This window comes from Martes martes (genome assembly GCF_963455335.1).
Source record: "Martes martes genome assembly, chromosome: 15".
Classification (NCBI taxonomy): domain Eukaryota; kingdom Metazoa; phylum Chordata; class Mammalia; order Carnivora; family Mustelidae; genus Martes; species Martes martes.
The window spans coordinates 63,024,517-63,046,790 of record NC_137903.1 but is presented as its reverse complement, the minus strand read 5'-3'; the positions used below and the strand labels follow the sequence as shown (position 1 = coordinate 63,046,790).

The 22,274-nt window shown below is 39.8% G+C and overlaps 1 protein-coding gene across 1 annotated transcript in view; it reads right to left on the bottom strand.

The window, feature by feature from the left end:
- GREM2 (gremlin 2, DAN family BMP antagonist) overlaps nucleotides 1-22,274 on the bottom strand; it is a 108,678-nt gene that overhangs the window by 17,155 nt on the left and 69,249 nt on the right. The window lies entirely within an intron of this gene.

Sequence of the window (22,274 nt, the reverse complement as noted above, 5' to 3'; positions counted from 1 at the left end):
ACCCAGGCGCCCCATTGTTTTTTTCTTTAATGTGACTGGTGTCAAGAATACATAAATCCATAGAGACAGAGCATGGACTGGTGGTTTCTAGAGGCTGGAGTGGAGTGGGAAGGGGGAACTACTAATGAATGAGCACAAGATTTCCTTTGGGGGTAATGAAAATGTTTTGAAACTAGACTGAGCTTGTGTTTGCACAACTTTGTGAATGTACTGTCATTGAATTTTGCACTTTGAAATGGTTAATTTTATGGTATGTGAATTTTCTCTTAAAAAACAGCAGAGGGGCGCCTGGGTGGCTCAGTCATTAAGCGTCTGCCTTCAGCTCAGGTCATGATCCCAGGGTCCTGGGATCGAGCCCCTCATCAGGCTCTCTGCTCGGCGGGAAGCCTGCTTCTCCCTCTCCCACTCGCCCTGCTTGTGTTCCCTCTCTCACTGTGTCTCTCTCTGTCAAATAAAAAAACAAAAACAAACAAACAAACAAACAAAAAAACAGCAGAGAAATTAACATAAAACTATTTTTTGAACAAAATTCTGTTCATGGTTAAAATTGAAATCAGTAAAAACCAACCATTGTTCTCAAAAACAAATACAAAGAAGTATGTGGCTTGATTCATAGCACATTAAATGCTTTACCTCTGAGGACATATGCAATGAAAGTTCTGTGGTTGTTGTTCAAGGACATTATTGTGTAAACAGGGGCCATATGTATGACCCAAGTTAACTGCTTTTCTTTTTAAGAACTTGATCTTTTTGTCTTTAAAATCTTAATTTCATTGGGTTGCAAAAATTCTGTTTGCTATTTGTAGAAAATTTGGAGAATTTAGAAAACATTAAAGAGAAATATAAGTAAGTTTCAATGACTATATAATCTTCTAACACATGTGAGTGTTCAATGTACTTAATTATTCTTCCGTTTAGCTGGTGCCCAATTTCCAACTTTACAAGTAATACTGCTCTAAACACCTCTGTATGTGAAGTTTGGAGCATCACACTGACTTAGCTTTCTAGAAGTGCCATTATTTCACCACAAAGAGACCTCTGGATTCCAAGATTTAATGGGTCTGAATATTTCTTTAGGGAATCAAGTGCCTTTGGTCCAGGGACAGATGGAAGAGATAGTTGCCGCAGGCCCTAATTAGGATGTCAGGAAACTGACAGTTCAGAACCCCCAACAAGCCAAAGAACCCAGAAGAGCTAGGCGCTGAGCAGAAGCAGAAGAATGACCTTTGATTATTGGTCTGTCTTCTCATGTCAAGTGATTCTAAATATAATAGAAAATTTTGGAGTTCCCATACAAGGGAATAGTGAGAGACAAGCTTTATGCAGGCAGGCTGTCTTTAAATAAATACAGGAGAAGGGGCGCCTGGGTGGTTCAGTGGGTTAAAGCCTCTGCCTTCGGCTCAGGTCATGATCCCAGGACCCTGGAATCGAGCCCTGCATCAGGATCTCTGCTCAGCAGGAAGCCTGCTTCCTCCTGTCTCTCTGCCTGCTTCTCTGCCTACTTGTGATCTCTGTCAAATAAATAAATAAAATCTTAATAAATAAATAAATAAATACAGGGGAAGAATTTGCTGGTGAAGAATATGTGAGTAGAGCATCAGCATGAAACATCCATATGCGTGTTCAATAAATATCAGGTAATAAAAGGAGGCTTGACATCAAATGGACAATATCCTTCTATATTAAAATAAATACAAAATATTGAAAAAGATGATTTCTCTGAATAGCTCAATAGCAGGTTAGTAGAATAATTCCAGAAGTTATAGATAAAATTTCCTCCTATTTTCTTCCAATTAGGGCGCTTTTCCTCTTTCCACAATTAATTATGGATAAATTTTGATCTTAAAGTGTGGTCCCCTGGTTAGTAACATCTGTATCATCTGGGAATGTTTTAGAAATTGCCCCTCACCTCCATCCCCCAGATCTACTGAATCAGAAACTCTGGAGAGGAGATGGGATGTTTTGGGGTCCAACAGTCTGCATTTTAACAAGCCTTGCTGATGATTCTGGTTTTTTCTATACGGGCTTTCTGTTACAAAACTTACGGGTAGAGGGCATTAATGGTAAGGGTTTTTAATAATTGATGCAATTACTTCGCTCCTTGCTAATACAGTACATTTCTTACTTCCCTGACATACTGATTTAAAAAGCAATATTAGCTCTGTATATAAAAAGTGTCTTAATCATTCCTTATAAAGTTTTCATCTAAAATACTTAGTGAAAATAGTAAGATAGTTCATTGAAAACTCACTGTTCATTTGTTGTTTCACAGTCCCACTTTTTCTGGAAGTTACATTTTAGCGAGGGTGCACAGTTAACAAACCAGTAAATGTTACAAAACTAGGATATTTTCAGAAAGCAGGAGGTGCTTTGGAGAACAAAAGTCCAGAATGATGGGAGAAAAAAAGATTTGGCTGAAGTGTCATGAGTTGAGTGTGATTTGGCTGGGGTGTCATGAGTTGAGTGGATAGTTAGGGAAGGCTCGTTAGAAGGTTAGTTAGAAGGGAAGTTTGTTCTGAGGAGGACATACAACCTGACACCTGTACCAAGGAGGAGTGACACTCTTCTTTCTGGAAAGAGATAAGAGCTAGCACAGGAACAACCAGGGGTGAGGACAACTTGTCATGTTCTTCCAAGAGAAAGGTCAGGGTGGCTAGTAATTAGTGATCTGGGGGACGGTATCAAGACATCGCGAAGAGGCAGGTGGGGACCAGATCGTGGGCTAAAATGGATGTTCGGGCTTTACTGTATGTTCAATGAGAAGCCAGCACAGGTTTTAAAGTAGCAAAGTGGTATGACCTAATTTCATGTCTTAAAAATCTTAGCGCTCTTACTGCTCTGTGAAGAAAGGAGAGTGTGTTGGTGAGAAAGCAAGTTGAAGACCGTAGAGGAGGCTATTGGGATGATCTAGATAAGAAACAACAATGGTGGAGAAGACAAGGAAACGGCTTGAAGACATGTTTCAAGGGGGGCGCCTGGGTGGTTCAGTGGGTTAAGCCTCTGCCTTCGGCTCGGGTCATGATCTTGGGTTCCTGGGATCGAGCCCCGCATCAGGCTCTCTGCTCAGCAGGGAGCCTGCTTCCCCCTCTCTCTCTCTGCCTGTCTCTCTGCCAACTTGTGATCTCTGTCTGTCAAATAAATAAATAAAATCTTTAAAAAAAAAAGACATGTTTCAAGGATAAAAAACAACGTAACATACATTTGGTTAGATCTGAGCGTGAAGCTAAGTTTTCGAAATAAGAAAGACCAAGGGAAGAGAAGTTTTAGGACAGAAATCAAGGATTTGGTTTTGGCCATGTGAAGTGTGATGTCTATTAGATACCTAAGTGGAAAGGATCCGCTAAATTGTTAATAGGAGTCTAAAGGTGACCGTGAGAGGTGAGAGGTGACAGTGGGTGAAAGATGGTGTTTAAAGCCAGGGACACAGAAAAGTGTATTTAGGCAGGCACCAGAGAAAAGTGAGTGCCCAGCACAGCTCTGGGGCCCTCCTGCCTCACAAAGTTATGCAGAGAAGGAGGAACCAGCAAAGAAGATAGATCTGGAGCAGCCAGAGGTGAATAAAGTAACCGAAGAGGAAACATCACTCAAGCCAAGAGAGGATGTTTCAAGAAGGAGTGGTTGAGTCTTTGGAATGCTGCTGAGATCAAGTAGGTGGAATTTCAGGAAAAAACCTGGTCCATGGATTTGGTCCTATGGAGGCCACCGTCAACCGAACGAGAGCGATTTCAGTGGAGATGCTTTAAAAGGAAGCCGCATTCAGCAGGGATGGGGTGAGAATGAGAGGTAAGGAAAGAAAACAGTGACTAGAGGAATTTTGTGCCGGAGCACATAGGAAGGAGATGGCGGCTGGAATGGGTGAGGGGGCAGAGGGGGAGGTTCCAGAAATGTTAGGGATTATTTCAGGGTCTGTGATGTGCAGGGGTGCCACTAAACTTGTTCTTCATGGAAACAATGAATGACCCCAACAGATCTGATAAATCCTCAATATACATCATACTCTTGTAAGTCCAATCAATTGGGTTTCAACTTTTTCTCCACTCACAGTTTTATTCATTAAATGCTTCTTATTATAGGGACCTATCAGCCCAGTGTCTTTTTGCCTCACTTTCCCTCTCCATAATTTAAAATATTAATTTCTGTTACTCCCACCCCTTTGATGAGGTCAAAAGGCAAGAGAATAAGATAATATCTCAGAAGTACTTTAAGTCTCTTGGAGGTACTCTATATCAGTAAGGCTTTTATTATTTTTCCTCATTTACTCATTTCCTTTCTCTCTCTGGGAGGGCACTTTCGAGATTATACGAGGTTGGGATTTATGAGTTAAACAACACAAATACTTCACGACACAAGTACTAGCACTTAAAGAAAAAGGGATAGGGGTCATTGCATAATATTGTAAATTTTGGGACTAACAATTTTGTTTTGTGGGTTTTCTTCCTGAGGCTGTGTTCCAGAGAGGGCAATAAAGGGTAAAACTCATTAGTGCATCATTATCTTTTGTCTGAAGGAAACAATGTGTGGTTTCTGGGCAGCCCACTTGGTGTTTGCATTGGTCCTGGATGTATTTCAAACCAACTATATTGTTTGAACAATTCCCCCTCTTAAACATGAAAAAGACCACCACTAAACCACAGAGTTGATGCTAAATTACTAGGTGATGACTCTTCTGGCTCCTAAAGGTTTCTAGATCTCAGTCACTGAAATCATGGATCTTTCTTCTAATGAGAAAGATCTGAGCCTTTATGGTCGACCTCCCATGCAGTCTTCCCACTCCTGCCCCCAGTGCGCTCCATGGACTTCTGAGAAGTTTGGTTTAGAATCAAGGTCATTGAGTTCTCTCCAACCCTGGCTCTTAATAGCAATTCTTTGGAAACTGCGAAGTATTTCCAGGTCAAATCTGCAAATTCACTTTCATCAGCAATTGTATAATCAATCAATATGTTTGATAATGAAAATCCAATCTGTTTTCTCTTCATCAAAATGAGGCATTACGTGGAGAGTGGTGATTTTATTTTACTCTGTTGTTTGCTAACTTCACTTATCTTCCTTGGGGATTTCATTAGACTTTATTGTTTATTTCTGTATTTTTAAATGGTGATATCAGAAGAGCATTTATGAAGAAATTGAAAAAATACATTTGGGGTCATCTGGGAAGAAATACTTTTCATAGGAATTCCCATTAAATATAGTACCATATACTGTGTCTCCAAAAGACTGTTGACTTGTTTGATTTATTATCAATTGATTTGTTTTGCTTATTATTTGTCTCTTGTAATCTCATGTCTAGATTTCAACAATAATAATAAAAACAATTGCCTTGCTCCTGGCTTATATTGCTTTCCAATTATGCAAAAGTTTCAAGGTTTTAATGTCAGAGAGCTAGAAAACCATAGGAACGGGAGAGTCATTGTATAGTGACTGAGCCTCAAATCCGTGCTTGAATTGTGGGTTTTATTTTTGTTCTTATAATGATTAGTGTCCGGTAGGATCCAGTGATGCACACACGGGAAGGTGATGGCTAAGCAGTGGTTGGCGCTGTCCTCGAGTCAGACTGCCTGGGTTGCAACCCCGTGTCCAGCACTTTCCACTGGCAAAAACTGCAGCGGTTTTGAACTCTCCTTGTACTGCGGTTTCCTCATCGATAACCAGGTAAGAAAACTGAAACGCCATCATTATTAACAGCCAGGATTCAAATTTATGCCTGACAAAAAAGTTCCTTGCTTTTCCCATATATACCCCAATTATTCAAAAATTAAAACCCCCTTACCATTTTATAATTTAATAATGTGCCTTTCGAAGTATCAGTTAAATATCCAAAGAAAACAATAAAGTGATAGTTAAAAATGGAAACAATCTATCGTGCCATTTTGAATTTCTTAGTAAATTTTGTACGAGGAGCCCCATATTTTTTATTTTCTCTAGGTGTTCACACACAGAGGCCCAGAATTCAGGGACTGCCTGCTCCAGGCCTCTCCTGGCCATCCTGGGTTTCTGAGGGGATAAAGCACATCTATCATCTGCTGGTGCCTGTTCTTGTGCCCTTGCTTAACACTGGATAAAACTATTCTTCAAGATAAGTTCTTAGATTTCTCTTCAATTATGAATTTGTTAAAAAAGTTTTTAAAAATTGGAAATACCACATTATAGCTAAGAAAATCCATTGTGCTCGAAGACAGGAGTCCTGTGACATAGGCCCACTAAGGAAACCCTTAACCTTTCAAAAACCCAAATCCTATCCAGCATCACTCAAAGACATTTTAGAGATGCCAAGATAGGGAAGGTGGTACCTTATGAGGCAGCAGATTTTGCTATTTCTGTTCACTGTCATCAATGTTATTTCTGTTCACTTTGACAGTCTTTTCTTTCAAATATTTTTTAAAGATTTTATTTATGTGAGAGAGAGAAAAAGAGAGAAAGACACAGATCACAGAGGGAGAGGGAGGAGCAGCCTCCCTGCTGAGCAGAGAACCCAATGCTGTACTCGATCAAAGGGCACGGAGATCGTGACCTGAGCTGAAGGCAGACGCTTAGTGGACTGAGCCACCCGGGTGCCCCAACTTTGACAGTCTTAAGAACAAAATATCATCACTTCTGCAAACCATGCCTGCTAAATTCCTTTCCTGTAAGCCAAAGAGTTGGTCTTCATGTATCTAAAGATGTCAGTTTTCCCCAATTAATTCAAGTTTTAAATGACCTGTTTGTGCTTTTCAAAGGAATATATATTCCCGGAAGGCAAAGGAGTAGTGAGATTCTGGGGCAGAAGTGAAAACTGCAGTTCTGAAATGTGACGTATGCAATTCTGCCATCAGTTAGAGGGGCAGGACTAATTAACTCATGGTAAAAAAAAAAAAAATCAATAATTTCCTTGCTACATGTATTTGCTTTTTCTCGAAAGGACGGACAACAATTCTGAACAGAACACCTGTCCTTGTTAGTCTATATGATGCGGGGAGGAAGGTGTTCTTGCCTTTTTTCACCTTTTAACCCTTAATTCTTCCCATGTCTGCAGGTCAAAGTGGACTATTGGAGCCTAAGAGCTTCCGGATTTGCTGCTGGATGAATTCATAAGAAAAGCCAACTCTATTTGAAAATTATGTTTTGATCAAAGAAGTATCTCTCATTCAGAAACATCCACCTCCCAAAAAGAAACATCGTCTGAGTGGCAATAAGTTTCACTCTGTTCCTACCCCCACATTTGTGCTTTTGGACCAAAGAGACTTTAGAGGAAAAACAAAACAAAACAAAACTACATGGATGGCTTGGCATGACTGGACACTAATTGGAAAACAAAACCTCTCAAAGTACATATTGTCTTTATACAAGGACAGCACGTTTTTACTTCTTGATTAATTTATTTCTTGAAAGAATGTCACTTATTCTGAAGACCAGTCAGTGTTCTTGTGTGTTTTCAGAGCGCATTAATTTGCTGTTGTTGATGGTGTCTTGCTTTTTCAAGTTTTCTGAGTTTGGGGAGGAAGAAAGCCGACAGTCCGCTTCAAACGGGAACACTCTTGGTGGAAACTGAATTTTAGAAATTTACTCATTTTAAATGTATTAGGCTAACAGCTTGTAATTACGTGAAAGATTGTTGCAATGCATTCTTTTAAAAAGGAGGTATTTTTTGGAAATTGAAGGAGCACCCCTTAGGTCTTCCAAATGTACATTTCACATATTAGTTTACGTGAAAAACAGAGGTTAATGATGTGTATAAGGTTATTTGCTCACTCACTGCTCTTAGATTGGCGATATAATTGTAATGGGTATTTTTTTCTCTCCTTGCCCATAACAATAGCTTTTTGCTACTGTTGCTGTTTGGACTGATTCTTCTCTCACGACTCTCTTCTAGCTTCTTCATTTTTTTTCTTTTCCTCTCTTTTCTTAGTTTTCATCTTTATTTTTTCACTTGCTTCTTTTTCCCGGTAACATGCTTTTTATGACCACCATTTCCAAAAATAAAATTGCTTTATTCTCATCAGTAAACCAGCCGATCATACTAAATTTCTACATTTATTTTTAGGCTCTAGTTCAAGACAAGCTGAATATTAGCATATGTGGTATTCACATAAAACTTATTTTAAAAAAATCTGAAGCCATATTCATATTGATATAGGTGAAGTGTTCTTTCTTTCTTTACCTATTTATTTCTCTTGGTCTCCTAAAGTTAATCTTAGTGTTTGTCTAGTATGTTTTGGGAACAGAAGGACACCCTTCTTGTTCTCAAGAATAGAATCAATATATGGAAATAAATTTAAGCAAAAATGAAAAAGATTTTAAAATGCTATGAAAAGGTCATCAGCAGGTACTCAGAAGGTAGTCTAGGGGTCCGCGGGGACTCAGAAGTTGCCTTCTTTCTTACAAAAGCCAGCTCAAGCCCACCTACTTCAGAAAACATTTTTTGGTGTTTATTGCAAGTTCATGGTTCTCCCTCTCTCCTTTTTTGGGGGAGGGTAGAGGAGCAACTTATCACTATTTCTGCATTTTCCCTTATGCTCCGTTTTTCTAATTTGTTCTTAAAGTCTTTGACTGTAGGCATCATGTCTTAACATTGGAATGGGCCCTAGTGGTCTTGTTGTCCATTCTTCAAACACAGGAACCCAAGCTCTTGACTCTGTTTACACGAACAGTGACTCTGGGGTGAGATTCTGAGTGGAATGTAGACTCTGCTTCCAGAGAGACTGCTTCAAGGGACAGCTATGAAACACATGTTTCATAGAGTGGTTTTTTTCCATCTAGATTATAAATCATTGACAGCAGGAATTTGTTTTCACATGTATTTGTCTTTTTAAAGGTTTATTTTTTGTTTTTTGGGTTTTTTTTTTGGCCAATCTGAACCAACAATCTGGTTCAGCATCCTGTCTTTCATATTCTTTAGAAAGCAGAAAAAGTAGACTAAAGTACCAAAATAAACTCCTAATATAACTATAGTTTGGGTAAACTTTTTTTTTTTTTTTTTGATGATCCCATTATATTCTATCCTTGAGTCCCTTACTTCTCTTCTGGTTTCTCTCCTCTGAGTTACAAAGACTTCATATTTTCCTGATTTTGTCTTGTGAGTGATGCTGGCGGCTTATAAACATCATTAGTATGCTCTTGCTTATGGTTTCTTATTTTTGTAAATTTTAAATATGAAACAGGAAAAGACAGTAAGGATCCCAAAGGAAGTACAAATGGCAGGATATTAACGACATCCGTTAGGATATTATCTATTCACGGTGGAGAGCTTTCTTCCGTTCTCTCAGACTGTGCTTAAGATGGTCAACTCTTTCTACCCTTTATATATACATATATTCCAATTTGTTATTAGAATAATATATTATAGTATTATAATATATTATCTAATAAAATAATATATTAAAAAATATATAAATATAAATTTATATATGTGTGTGTATGTCTGTGTGTGTGTGTGTGTGTATATATATATATATATATATATGAAAAAACATCTTTGCTAAGAAAAGCCATGAATATACTCTGGGCATGGTCCTACCTTGATCATAATGAATTTGGCTTCTGACATATTCAAGTCCTCGGTTGAATGCTTTGCCTTGATAAACCAGCATTGGAAACGGTGGTAATTCAGTAGGAGGGTAGAACTTTAATGGTAAACACACAATCTTACCACCTTTCTGTCAACATCGAGTGGCAACATGGAGCAGGAATGACTAACAAAGAAAATTTACAGTAGCTTTATGAAATGATTCCAGAGAAATTTTTAGAGGTCCTTTGACCTCTAAAGGCACAGTTGTCAGGAGTTCTAATCCAAAGGCACCTCTACCCTATCAGTTCCCTTGTGTGGGAGTGTTTGTCCTTCCCCTGAGAAAACATTGACTTACACATTTGTAACTTCTAGTAATTTAGGTTACATTTCCTGTGGTGTTTGCTAAGACCAAAGCCTGTTTGGTCAGGTACAATACACTGTAACTTCATTCTCCTATTTTACTCTATTGTTTGAAGTCCCTTTCCAGGAAAGAACACTCCATCTACGTGGAAACAATCAATATATATGTCCTTGAACTTTTCAAAAGGATAAGAGGCCACAGGGAAAAACACCAAATGAGTCAAATCAAAGATTTTTCTTCACAGGCCCTACAGATTTTTTTTTTTTTTAAGATTCAACAATGACTTAAAAAAAAAAAAGCAGTACTATTTATTTATTTTTGAATAAGGTACCTGATTCAACAATTATAAAGCGGAATGCAATTAAAGAATGGAATACATTCTATTCATCTCTGTCCTTAGCTTAATAGTCTTGTAATATAATCAGTTTCTGATCATTATTCTAGAGCAGGGTTTCTCTTTCTTGGCACTACTGACGTTTTATACTGGATCATTCTATGCTGGCGGAGGCTATCCTCTATACTGTAAGATACCTAGCAGCACCCCTGGCTTCTACCCACTGGATATCATCAGCAGCTCTTCTCTGCCTCTCCGACATGACACCAAAAATGTCCCCCCAGTAGTCCCAAATGTTCTTTGGGGAGACTTCTAACAATACATCTAGGAAAAAAAATCTCCATAACAGTAAATCTCCATAAAGAGAGTCCTTATTATTTGGGGAAGCCACACCAAAATTCATTAAATACATTATAAGAACTTATTTAACTACTAAGTTATTGATAATCCTTTAGATTTTTTTTTTTCTGTGTTATTTGCAGTTCAGTGCAGGGTGGCTATGAAAAAAAATCTCACACGTGGTTTTTTTCAATATGTGTACTTTCACCTTTAATATAAATTCTTAGAAGTAAATTGCCGGGTCAAAGATTATGTGTGTTTGTAATTTTGACTGGTATTTTTAAACTGCCTCTTTTAGAGGCCATATCGATTTCTATTCTTGGTAACACGATATTTTTGCCAACATAGTGTATTATTAACATTTAGATTGTTGCCAGTCTCATAGTTAAAAATGGTGTTTCGCTCTTCTTTTAGTTGTCATTCCCACATTGAGAGAGGTTAAGTAGCTTTTCATTTATTTAAGATCTATTTATATATCCCTCTTCTGAAGTATCTGTTCATATCCTTTCCTCATTTTCACTGATTTTCAGAAGTTCTTTATATCACATGGATATTTAGAAAGTGACTATGCTGGTATTTTGAACAAGCGAGGAGTTATAGGTCACACAATAAGTAGCGCTGGGAACCTGAAAAGTCCTCTGTGCAATACAGAGTTGAGCCAATGGCTCACATTACACCAGTACAAATTCCCATGGAGCAGAGATTTAACTAAAAGGTTACAGTATCCGAAGAAGCCATAGAAGTATGTTTTAATAATCTAGGTATAGAGAAGGTGTTCCCAAATATCACAAAACAGAAAGAAAAAAAAAGCATGCTAGGTGAATTGTTTCCTTTTTGATGACCTTTCTTCTGTACCCTTTTTTCCGACCATAATTTTCTGAACTCGTTCATATCAGCATATCAGCGGGGCCTCGGCCCCTTCGGCACAAGCCGTAAGGGACCTGATAACGTGGGGAAGCCGCCCCGGCAGCGGCTCCGAGTTGCGCAGAGCCCGTGGGCTTTTGGACCAGGCGCACCCGGCTTTCACCTTGTGCTTCAGCTACCGGGACTCCGTACAACCTTGGGCAGTTCACACAGACACTCTGAGTCTCAGTTTTCTTTGCTTTCTCATAACCTCAGGGGAGCGAACGTGGTGAAGGCACATGAAGCCCCGAGAGGGCGCAGGTGCCCAATGATGGGGGCTCACTCCCCTCCTCTCCCTTCCCCCTGTAACATCCAGTTCTGCACAAGCTTCCTCCTGCCTTCACGTCCCCTCCCCGCCCCCCCCCCCCCCCCAGCTGCACACTTAGTGGGCAGGAAATGTCATGATTTCTTAGCGCAGGACTGCTTAGCTGTACTCTGGGGCCGAGTCTCTGTTTTGGGACGACCTTACAGGTAGGACTGGGTTTCCTCGCCTTCTCTCTCAAGCCCCTCCTGGGAAGACACGGGCAGCAAGCCCCAAGTGTGTTTCTTAAGGCTCTCCGGGCTCTCAGTCTGGGCCCAAGAGGGACCTTTTGCGAGTGAAGGGCCAGGATATGACCCTGTCTCTGAAGCCTGTAATTTTCCTGTATTCATTTTCTCTTGCTCTCCTAGCAAATTACCACACATCGAGTGGCTTAAATCAACACGGGTTTCGGACCCTACACTTTGGTAGATGTCTGACACAGGCCTCAGTGGACTGAAATAAAGGTGTGTACAGGGTTGTGTTCCTTCCTGGAGGCTCTAGGAGGATTCTTGCCCTTTCCGGGTCCCAGAGGCTGTCCATATCCATCGACTCATGGTCTCCCTTCTCCATCTTAAATGGCAGCAAGGGTGCATCTCTTTGACCATTGTGGGTGCTCCCATCTCCTCCCTCTGACCACAACCAGGGAAGGTTCTCCTTTAACGACCCTTGTGTTTCCATTAGGTCCACCTGGATTACCCAGCATAATCTCCCCGTCTCGAGATCATGAACTCAATTGCCACTGCAAAGCCCCTTTTTCCCTGGGAGGTAACCTACTCGCAGGTTCCGGAGACTAGGATGTAGACATCCTTAGGAGGACATCACTTGGTCTACTACGCCTTTATAACACGATTCCAGGATCTGGGTAGTGGGCAAATCATCCCTGAGACAATTAAGGGTCCGATTTTATAACTGTGTCATCATGATAAATACACTGGCTGGGGGGTTTGGGGGCATCCTTATCAGAATTAAGGCCCCTTGCACAACCAGTACGTAAGTTTCACATGCTGGTTTCTGTAGAAATCAAAGCAACGCATTCTCCTCTTTGCCTTCATCACTAATCCAGCAAGCATTTCAACCGTGTTCTCCCTGGCGCGCTTGGCCATCCAGACAAGCAGTCCAAGAGGACCCTGGGTGCAGCTGCTCTGGCTAGCATCAGTGCCATGGCCTGGATCAGGTTACTTTGGCCTTCTTCTCAAACTTGGCTTTCTCCCAAGGAGTACTTTGATTTAAATATTCTATTACTGATCTACCAGGCACTCCCTGACCCCCGTCCATCTTTGAGGCAACTCCAAATCTCCATGCTTACGTGAACGTGTCTTTAAGAGCATCTAAGAGCATCTACTGGACAGTCGCACACTGTTCTTCCCTGGCTTCAAAAAAAAAAAAAAAAATCTGGGCTCTGGTGCAAGTCTCTGAATATTGACACACAGCAGAAAAAGTGAATGTTGCCAGGTTGAAAACTGCACGTCTAAACTGCTTTTCTGGGCACAGGAGGGGATGGCCCAAGTGCACCGGCTGGAGAGAAACTTGAGCCCCAAGGACAGGGTCAGTTATCTTGTTACCTTTTAACCCTGTTAGCCACTGTTCCACTAGCTAAGCAGGCCTCGTGAAGAGCGATCGTCAAAGCCCAGGCTAGTGAGGTGGTGAGACGGTTTGAGAATTCCAGGGAGGGAAACAAGAAAGGGCGCTGGTGAACAGGAAACGGGAATCAAGTCTACTTGGGGAGAGAGAACCTCTTCGATGTCACTCATTTGTATCCACGGCCTGTTGATTAATTTCGTTCTAATTCTGTTGTCATTTTCTTCTACTTGTCTCAGGAGCCCAGATAGGAAATGACATTAACTTCTACTAAAGAAAGGGAATTTTAATCTTGACAGGTTTAATAAGTTGCACGGTTTTTTATCTTCATGTATGGTTCACTATTTGTTACTTGAAATCACTTATAGCTCTGAGAGTCTTTTTTTTAAAGATTTTTAGTTAATTTATTTATTTGACAGAGAGAGAGATCACAAGTAGGCAGAGAGGCAGACAGAGGGGGAGGAGGAAGCAGTCTCCCTGTTGAGCAAAGAGCCCAATGTGGGCTCGATCCCAGGACCCTGAGATCATGACCTGAGCTGAAGGCAGAGGCTTAACCCACTGAGCCACCCAGGCGCCTCTGAGAGTCTTTTTTAAGAGGCCTACCTAAAGGTAATCACAGCAGTTTATATCATTAAAGAAGATTAGAATTAATTTTATTGTCTTTGCTTTTGGGCCAACTTCTTAGGGTATACTCAGATTTTCCAGAAAATACTTGTTTAGGTCAACCCACTAGAACTGGAGAGAAAATAAAGATTTTATAATGCTATTTCTGCTGTTGACAGTAGAAAGTGTTTGGGGTATGTGTGTTGGTAGGTTTGCATGAGCCATTCAGAAGGGAGGAGAAAAGAAAGGAAGGTGTCTCTAAACTGTCATTTATTTAGTGCTTACTGTAAACGGGAATAAATGTTTATAATCTCCCATCCTTACCATAGGCACCCACCTGTGACACTGTTTTCCCAACCTCACAGACACAAACTAAGGCTTTAATTACTTGCCCAAGATGACACCGCCACTAAGATGTGGAGACAAATGTCAACTCCCAAAGTGTCTGAACTCTAAGTCTCTGCTTATTCTACCATGCAATATGTAAAATTACTGAAGTCACCCATGTTCTGCTTCCTTAGCAGAGGAATATGAAATTATAGAAAGAAAAATGCATTAATGTGGAAATGTTCCAAAGTAATTTTCAGACTAGATACAGACAACTTAGTTATACAAAAATGCACTTATTATAGCTAATCTTTGATGCTGTGTGCCAAGGACTGAACATATATCTCATTTAGTCCTTATAGGGACCTTTAGAAGTACAGTAAGGTCACTCCTTACCCCTCTGTTATATTTGAGGAAGCAGAGGCTCCTAGAAGTATGACTGTATTTAAATATTTATTTGAATATCAAATTTTGCTCAGAGGGATACAATTGCCTTTTAAATAATGAGATTTCCTATGGGATTTTGAAATTTCTGAGATTAGACCTACCATGTGACTCTAGAGAGGAAGGTACTCAATAGTATTTGTTACGTTATCCATTCTTTTTTTTTTTTTTTAAGATTTTATTTACTCGACAGAAGAGATACAGTGAGAGAGGGAACACAAGTGGGGGAGTGGGAGAGGGAGAAGCAAGGAGCCCGATGTGAGGCTCGATCCCATGACCCTGGGATCCTGACCTGAGCCGAAGGCAGACACTTAAGAACTGAGCCACCCAGGTGACCCCTCAGTAGTACATTCTAAGCCCCAAACGATCATGGTTCCCACTGGCCACTCACTCCTCCTTTATTCGTCTGTCTCCAATCCCTAAAATTTCAGAAACAACACTAGCCACAAGGAGAAAGTTGCACCTGGACTGAAAGGGGAGTATTTTAGGAATGGTAAGAACAGCCTTCTTTGAATAAGTTTATGAGCCACAAAATAACTACATCAAGCTAATTAATTGATTAATTAATTACTACCAAGCCTATTCTCAGTATGCTCTGTGAATTTCCTTAGAGAAGTCTGACTTGAAAACACGTCTCCAGGGCTCCCTCTGTGCATGTCCAAATGTTCTGTCTCCTCAGTTCCAACACTATCCAGGGCCTTGCCAGGGAAATGATAAACAGCCTGCCTGCTGGGGTTTTATGACTTTCTAGCCTTAGAACAGCTCTTTATATCCAAGAAGAGCTTTACATTTAGCGTTGAGTTTTGCCAAAGCCACATCAAGGAGAATCATTTAACTTGAATTGTTTTCCATCTCTGACGCCTACATCCCAGTGAAAGGGCTCTTGGGGCTTTCCTAAAGGGAGCATTTGATGAATCCCTATATCAGCAGCCAAAGTTGCCCTAAGGTGTCTGAATTCAGTTTCCTTTATTATCTGACCCCTTATGATGGCATGAAACTTTTGGCCTTAATTTCATAGGTATGGCAGGATGTTGGGGAATTTTTTTTTTTTCCCCTGCAGGACTTTCTGGTGAGGTGAGGGGAGTCCAATGGAGGGTTCTTACAAAGTTGTGTCCCCGACAGAGATGACATAGTAATTTATATTGTGTCTTTTTGATGGATTCCTGTGAACCATTTGATAGACTTCTCTATTTAAAAATTGCCCGTGATTATGGTTTTTCTTACAAAGTTTAAGCTAGTGATTACGTATTTATACCAAAGAATTTAGGAAATGACAAACAAGGCATGGACAACCAGAACCAGAATGAACCTAGAAAAACTGACAGCTCATCTAGCAAGATAGCAGATCTTCCCTTGCGGATCTCACGGCCGAGGGCTGAAGAACTGTTTCATCTTGAAATGACTTCCCAGCCGATGAACCCATATGGGCTTCAACCCTACAGCAAGCTAGTGTAAATATCTACCTGACATATCTATTATCTAAAATGATTAGTAACGAATATATCAGATGAATAGAAAACAAAATTAAAAATCAGATTTTTTAAATTTAACTTTTTAAAAATTTGCTCACAAATCTTATTCACTAAATTCCAGGATTATCAAAAAGTCCTACAAATATATTTAATGACTTAGGAAAGTGGTAGTTGAGTACACTAGTTGTATAAATTTCCCAGAGGGTAGATGCTTTAAGATCTACCTCCCAAGGGATGTCAGTGTACTATTAATTTCCCTTGGGTTGGGTTTTCCTAGGTTCATTCGCACAGCCTGTAAGACACTGACAATACTGTTGCTGCTTAGATAAAAACAATGTATTCAATAAGCAAAGAGGCCTGACATTTCCTACCCAAGGACATTCACAAGGTAATCTTAGAACACAGGTTATCCCTACATGCTAGTTAATGTTTCAATTCCAAGATTCTGGTTTTAGATACTAGCTGACCACTTGACAACCTTGCTGGCCCCCAGATTTCTCAAGAAAAGGGAGTAGCTCAATGTTTCCTAAAACACGAATCTCAGAACGCTAGTTCCATGGAATAAGAGAGTTCTGTGACCAAATAAATTACAGTGACGAGGGTTAACATGGCTATAGAGCCTCCTTTTCTGAAAGACTTAAATGTGACTAACGTGATATGTGAGTCTCTAAAAGAGAGTTATAGCGGAGGGATTTCCCGACTTGTCAGACAATGGAAACCGGAGAAGTAGCTCACTGGACTAGTGTTACAAGCCAGGGACATACTTGGGGACGTAAAGACAAGATGATCTCTAAGAGTTCTTCCTGCTCTAAATTCTCTGATAATCTTGGGTTCACTCGAAAAACCAAGCTATCCTCCAGATATGTCTTATACACCTAGCTCTCCACATTCCTTTCTAAAATACATGACTCCTTTACGATGGTAAGGATCGAAAGGATCACAGGTGGCTTCCATGAAAAGAAGGTATTTTGAAATTGTTGTGCATAAAAAAACATGCAGTTCAAGGGGAACTTTACACAGAGTTTGAAATAATGTGATCACTAACCGTTCTGACATGGAACAATCCCAAATGAAATCACTCTTTTAAAAAATGGGGAGATCAGTGGACACCAGGCAACGCAACGGTAAGTGCCACGGAGAGCAGCTGGTACCAAAAAGCCCAGAGGTCTTTCTGTAGTGGACAAGTATAAAGAACTCCAAGCTGATCACTGTTCTTTCTGTCCTATTTTTCCTTGAATATAAATTACAAAAACTGGGCCTCACACTTTGAAAGAATCATTCATTTTGTCTAGCAACCCAATGCTTGTGAACAATAGTACAAAGTGAACCAATAAACGGAGTGGAAAAACACAATTCTTTCTAGAGCTAACTTCTGCTGTTTTCAAGAAATTTCGGAGCAAAAAATAAGCAATCCTACAACCTTTGAAATGCAGACAGGTATCTAGAAGCCTGTGCTACTAAGGGCTTTATTTTATTCTATTGAGTTTTCAATCAGATTTGCTGACAAATAATTGGGATGACTGAATTTATTACCAAGAAGTTCATGGGATTAGGAAACTGCCTTAACCAGAAAGACGACTCATTTAGAAGCCCCCATTTAGATTTCTGCAAGAAGAAGAAATATTCCCAGCTACTCTTTCTGGCACAAAATGATATTTTTCCTGCATGATCTCTCAATCTCCATTTATAGAAATTCTGTTTCTTTACCCTACCCTTCTGGTGTGCCTCAAACAAATTGACGATACAATTAAAATTTCGATGTTTCTGGGAGATAGCGTCACAGGGGGAGGCAACCTCGTTAAAGCCAGACAGAAGCGGTGAGATTAAACCTGTCAGATCTGCGTGCCAGCCCCGGGGAATGTGTCTGTCTCCACAGTCACTGGATTTTTAATCAGATTTGTATGTAACAGTATTTCATAATTTTCCACAGAGCTCTTTCTTCTTTCTTTGGAGAAGAAAAACTTCCCAAACAAAAGGAAGAAAGTAACAGGATAGTGTGGTTGGTTTGTAGCTACGTGGCAAGGGCAGTCAGTTCTCCACTCATTTGGCACCTTCTTCCTCCCTGACGTGGACTCCAGAGTCTGCAAGGTGCTCTCACTGTTCCTTAAGTCTAATAGTCACATGGATTTCATCAATCCCAGCAACTGGGAATAATAAGCATTGATATATGCTTTGGTTCTAGTCCTGGATCTTCACTCACTAGCCTCTAATAAGCTATATGATCTATTAGATCTTAATCTTTTTAGCCCCTATTTCCTGTTATAGAAAGTGACGGTTTTGAACTAAATGGTCTTTATCATCCCTTCCCTCCCAAACATCTAAGCCTTGAACTTAATGGCGGTTCTCCAAAGTTAACCAAAGTTATACAGTTTATTTTTGTGCATACAACAAATTTTAATTAAAAGTCTAATAAATTTAGAAAGTATAATTTAAAGCAACCTGTCGGACACAAGGTAGTAAAAATGGTAAGTGACATCTCCTAAGGGCCGATCTACATCAGGTAGTGTAAACACCATATCATAACAGTTATATGAATTGATCCTTGCCAGAACATCATCATTACCATTTTACAGATAAGGACTAATTCTTTGAGAGGTTAGGTGCCTATCTAAATATGGATAGCTAGCGGCTACCCAAGGTGGAATTCAAGCCTGTTTCTTCATCCTCCAGAGTCATGCTTAGAACCAATGTAACTTGCTGCCCCTGGCATTCTGCCTTGAAGTGTACCCTGGTTCCCTCATGCTTTTCAAGTTGTTGAACTTCTCTGAACTTCATCTGTATTGGTCCCTTCATTCCTTCAACCAGCAGCAATCAAGTGTTTATGTACCATAGGTCCTATGATTGATATTACGATACAGAGGTGACTATGACATTAAACCTACCTAGGAAGAACTCGCAGTTTAATTACGGAGTTGGGCAAGAGAGGTGACACTTACAATATAATGTTATAGGTACCCTGAGGTATAGGAGACACGTGTGCATGGCACATGGAGAAAGGAGATCTGGGAGTAGAGCTTGGGGAAATAATCAGTTCCTCGGAGAATAAGAAGTGGAAGGCACTTCAAGAACCAGTAGAAACGTGCTAGCGGAGAGGCATTCCAGCAAAGAGAACGGGTGAATTCAGAAGCTGGTGAGGGCATCACATTTCCGGAGAACTGTGAGTAGGTCTCCATTAGTGGGGTACAGTGTGTATGGTAAGTGCTGGGAGATGAATCTGAAAAACTATGACTGAGAAGACCTTGGTGTCTCCTGCTAAACGTATGGAACTCTATCCTGAAGACATTAGGGAGTCCCTCTAGAATTTCAAACATGATATATTAAGGTAATAGGGAAGTCCCTTTGGGAGCAGTGAAAAGTCACGAGTAAATTGGAGGGTGCTGGTGGTCCTGTGTAGGGGCACGAAGAATCTCCTGCAGGATGTGCAGCCCCCTCCCTAAAACCGAAGGAATCAACCATTGGAATACAGAGAAGCAGCTGAATTTGAGTGATGTTTGGAGGTGGGGGAGCAGGATAGAAGGGATTTTGGTGGAGGAACAGATATCGGAGGTAGAAGTGTGCTATGTCTCCAAAGTTTCTGGTTGGTCTAACAAAATGGACGGTAGCTAGCTCTGTTTTGGGGGAAACTAGTCAATAGAAAGAGGAAACACTTGAAGAGACAAAAATTCAGCCTACAGCATGGCATTCTGAGTTGCCTGAGAAGTTTCATTCAGGTAGATAAATGTTCCTATCACAAGTAAAAAAAAACCATGGTTCTACCCTTGGGGAATATATTTGAGAGAAGGACAGATTTGTAAACAAATCACATTGTCAAGTGTGTACTGGGCATAGGTATTAGTTAAACATAATTATAATAAAACATAAATATAATAATAAAACTATAAAAATATAATTTAAATTACTATGTGCAGGAATCAAGTAATGTATACTTTATATTAATGCAAACATTACCCTAGTGACAATAGGAATATAAACATCTGGAACTGAATACCTTTTATAGAGACGATAAATTATAACGAGATTGTGTAATTTATCCAGCATTATGTTGTTGGTGAAAGTGAGTGTAAGAGCTGATACTCAAATTCAGGTTTGAGTTCATTTATCTGTTTATCTGTTTGTTTGTTTGTTTCCTAGCCACAATACTTCTTTGAGTTCACAAAGACAAAAGATTATAAAAAGGAGAAAGCATAAAAAGAACAAAGGGCCAAGAATGACAATTCTGAAGAACAGATGTGGGAAAGATCCACTGGTACTGGAGATTTTGGGTGAAAAGATAGAGGGCAAAGCTCAGCCAAGACTTTGATGTACACTAAGAGAAAGACAGTATCAGCGAGCAGGGCGTGATCTACCATGTTAGCTGTGGCCACGAGGAGTAAGATAAGGACCCAAGACAGTCCTCTGAGTTGGGAATATGTAGGATGTGAGTGACCTTTGTCAGAACAATTTTACGAGGGCAGGTGTCACAGAGACCAAACTGCACAAGGCTGGAAACTGACAAGGATATGAGAAACTGGCACCACAATACAGACTAGTTTCTCTTATTTTTAGGTAAAACTGTTGTATAACATCATGTAAGTTTCAGGTGTACATTACTATCATCCAATATTTGCATGTACTGCAAAGTGATCACTGTGACAATCTAGTGACATCCATCACCATAAAACTGACCCCTTCGTCCAATATCTGTCTTCCTCCACCTGACCTACCTCACCTATCGTAATACCTTCAAAGTACATCCATGTGGCAAATGACAAGATTTCACACTTTTTGATAGCTGAGTGGTAGTCCGTTGTATGTGTACTGGAAATAGTACTGCAATAAACATAGGAATGCGTATATCTTTTCGAATTAGCATTTTTGTATTCTTTGGATATATACCCAGAAGTGAAATAGGTAGATCACAGGACAGTTTTATTTTTAACTTTTTGAGGAATTTTCACACTGTTTTCCATAGCGCATTAAGCAATGTACATTCTCACCAACAGTGTGCAGGTTTTCCTTCTCTCCACACCCTCTTCAACACTTGTTATTTCTTGTCTTTTGATAATAGCAATTCCAGTGGGTGTGAGGTGGTATCTTAACGTAGGTTTGATTTCATTTCCGTAATTGGTGGTGTTGAGCATCTTCTCATGAGCCTGTTGGGCATCTGTATGTCTTTGGAAAAATGTCTGTCTATCCAGATCTTTTGTCCATTTTTAATTGCTTTTTTGTTGTTGTAGAGTGGTGTGAATTGTTCATAAATTTTGGATATTAATCCTTTGTCACATATATGATTCACAAAACACTTTTTCCGTTCAGTAGGTCTCCCTTTTGTTTTAGTGATGGTTTTCTTTCACTGTGCAAAAGCTTTTTAGGTTGATGTCATTCTCGTTTATTTTTGCGTTTGTTACCCTTGTCTTTGGAGTCAGATCTATGAAAGTATGGTCAAGACCAAAGTCAAGGAGCTTACTACCTATGTTTTCTTCTAGAGTTTTATGGTTTCAGGTTTTACATTCAAGTCTTTAATCCTCTTTGAGTTAATTTTTTGTATAGTGTAAGACACTGGTCTAGTTTCCTTCCTTTGCACGTGGCTTTCCACCACCACCTTTTATTGAGAGACTGTCCTTTGTATGTTCTCAGTTCCTTTGTCATAAAATAATTGTCCATATATGTGTGGGTTTAACCCTGGTCTGTCATTTTTACTCCATTCATACATGTCTATTTTTCTGCCAATGTCATACTCTTTTGATTACTATAGCTTTGCAGTATAGTTTGTAATCAAGGAGCATGATACTTCCAGCTCTGTTACTCTTTCTCAAGATTGCTTTGGTGATTCAGGATCTTTTGTGGCTCCATACAAATTTTAGAATTATTTGCTTCAGTTCTATGAAAAATATCATTCCAATTTTGATAGGGATTTCATTAAATCTGTACACTTCTTTGGGTAGCATGGATATTTAAATAATACGAATTCTTCCAATCCCTGAGCATGGAATATCTTTCCATTTATTTGTGTCTTCTCCAATTGCCTTCATCAGTGTCATAGTTTTCAGTGTACAGATCTTTCCCTCCTTGATTAAATTTATTCCTAGGTATTTTATTCTTTGGATGTACTTTTATGAAACTGTTTCCTTAATTTCTCTTTCTGATAACTC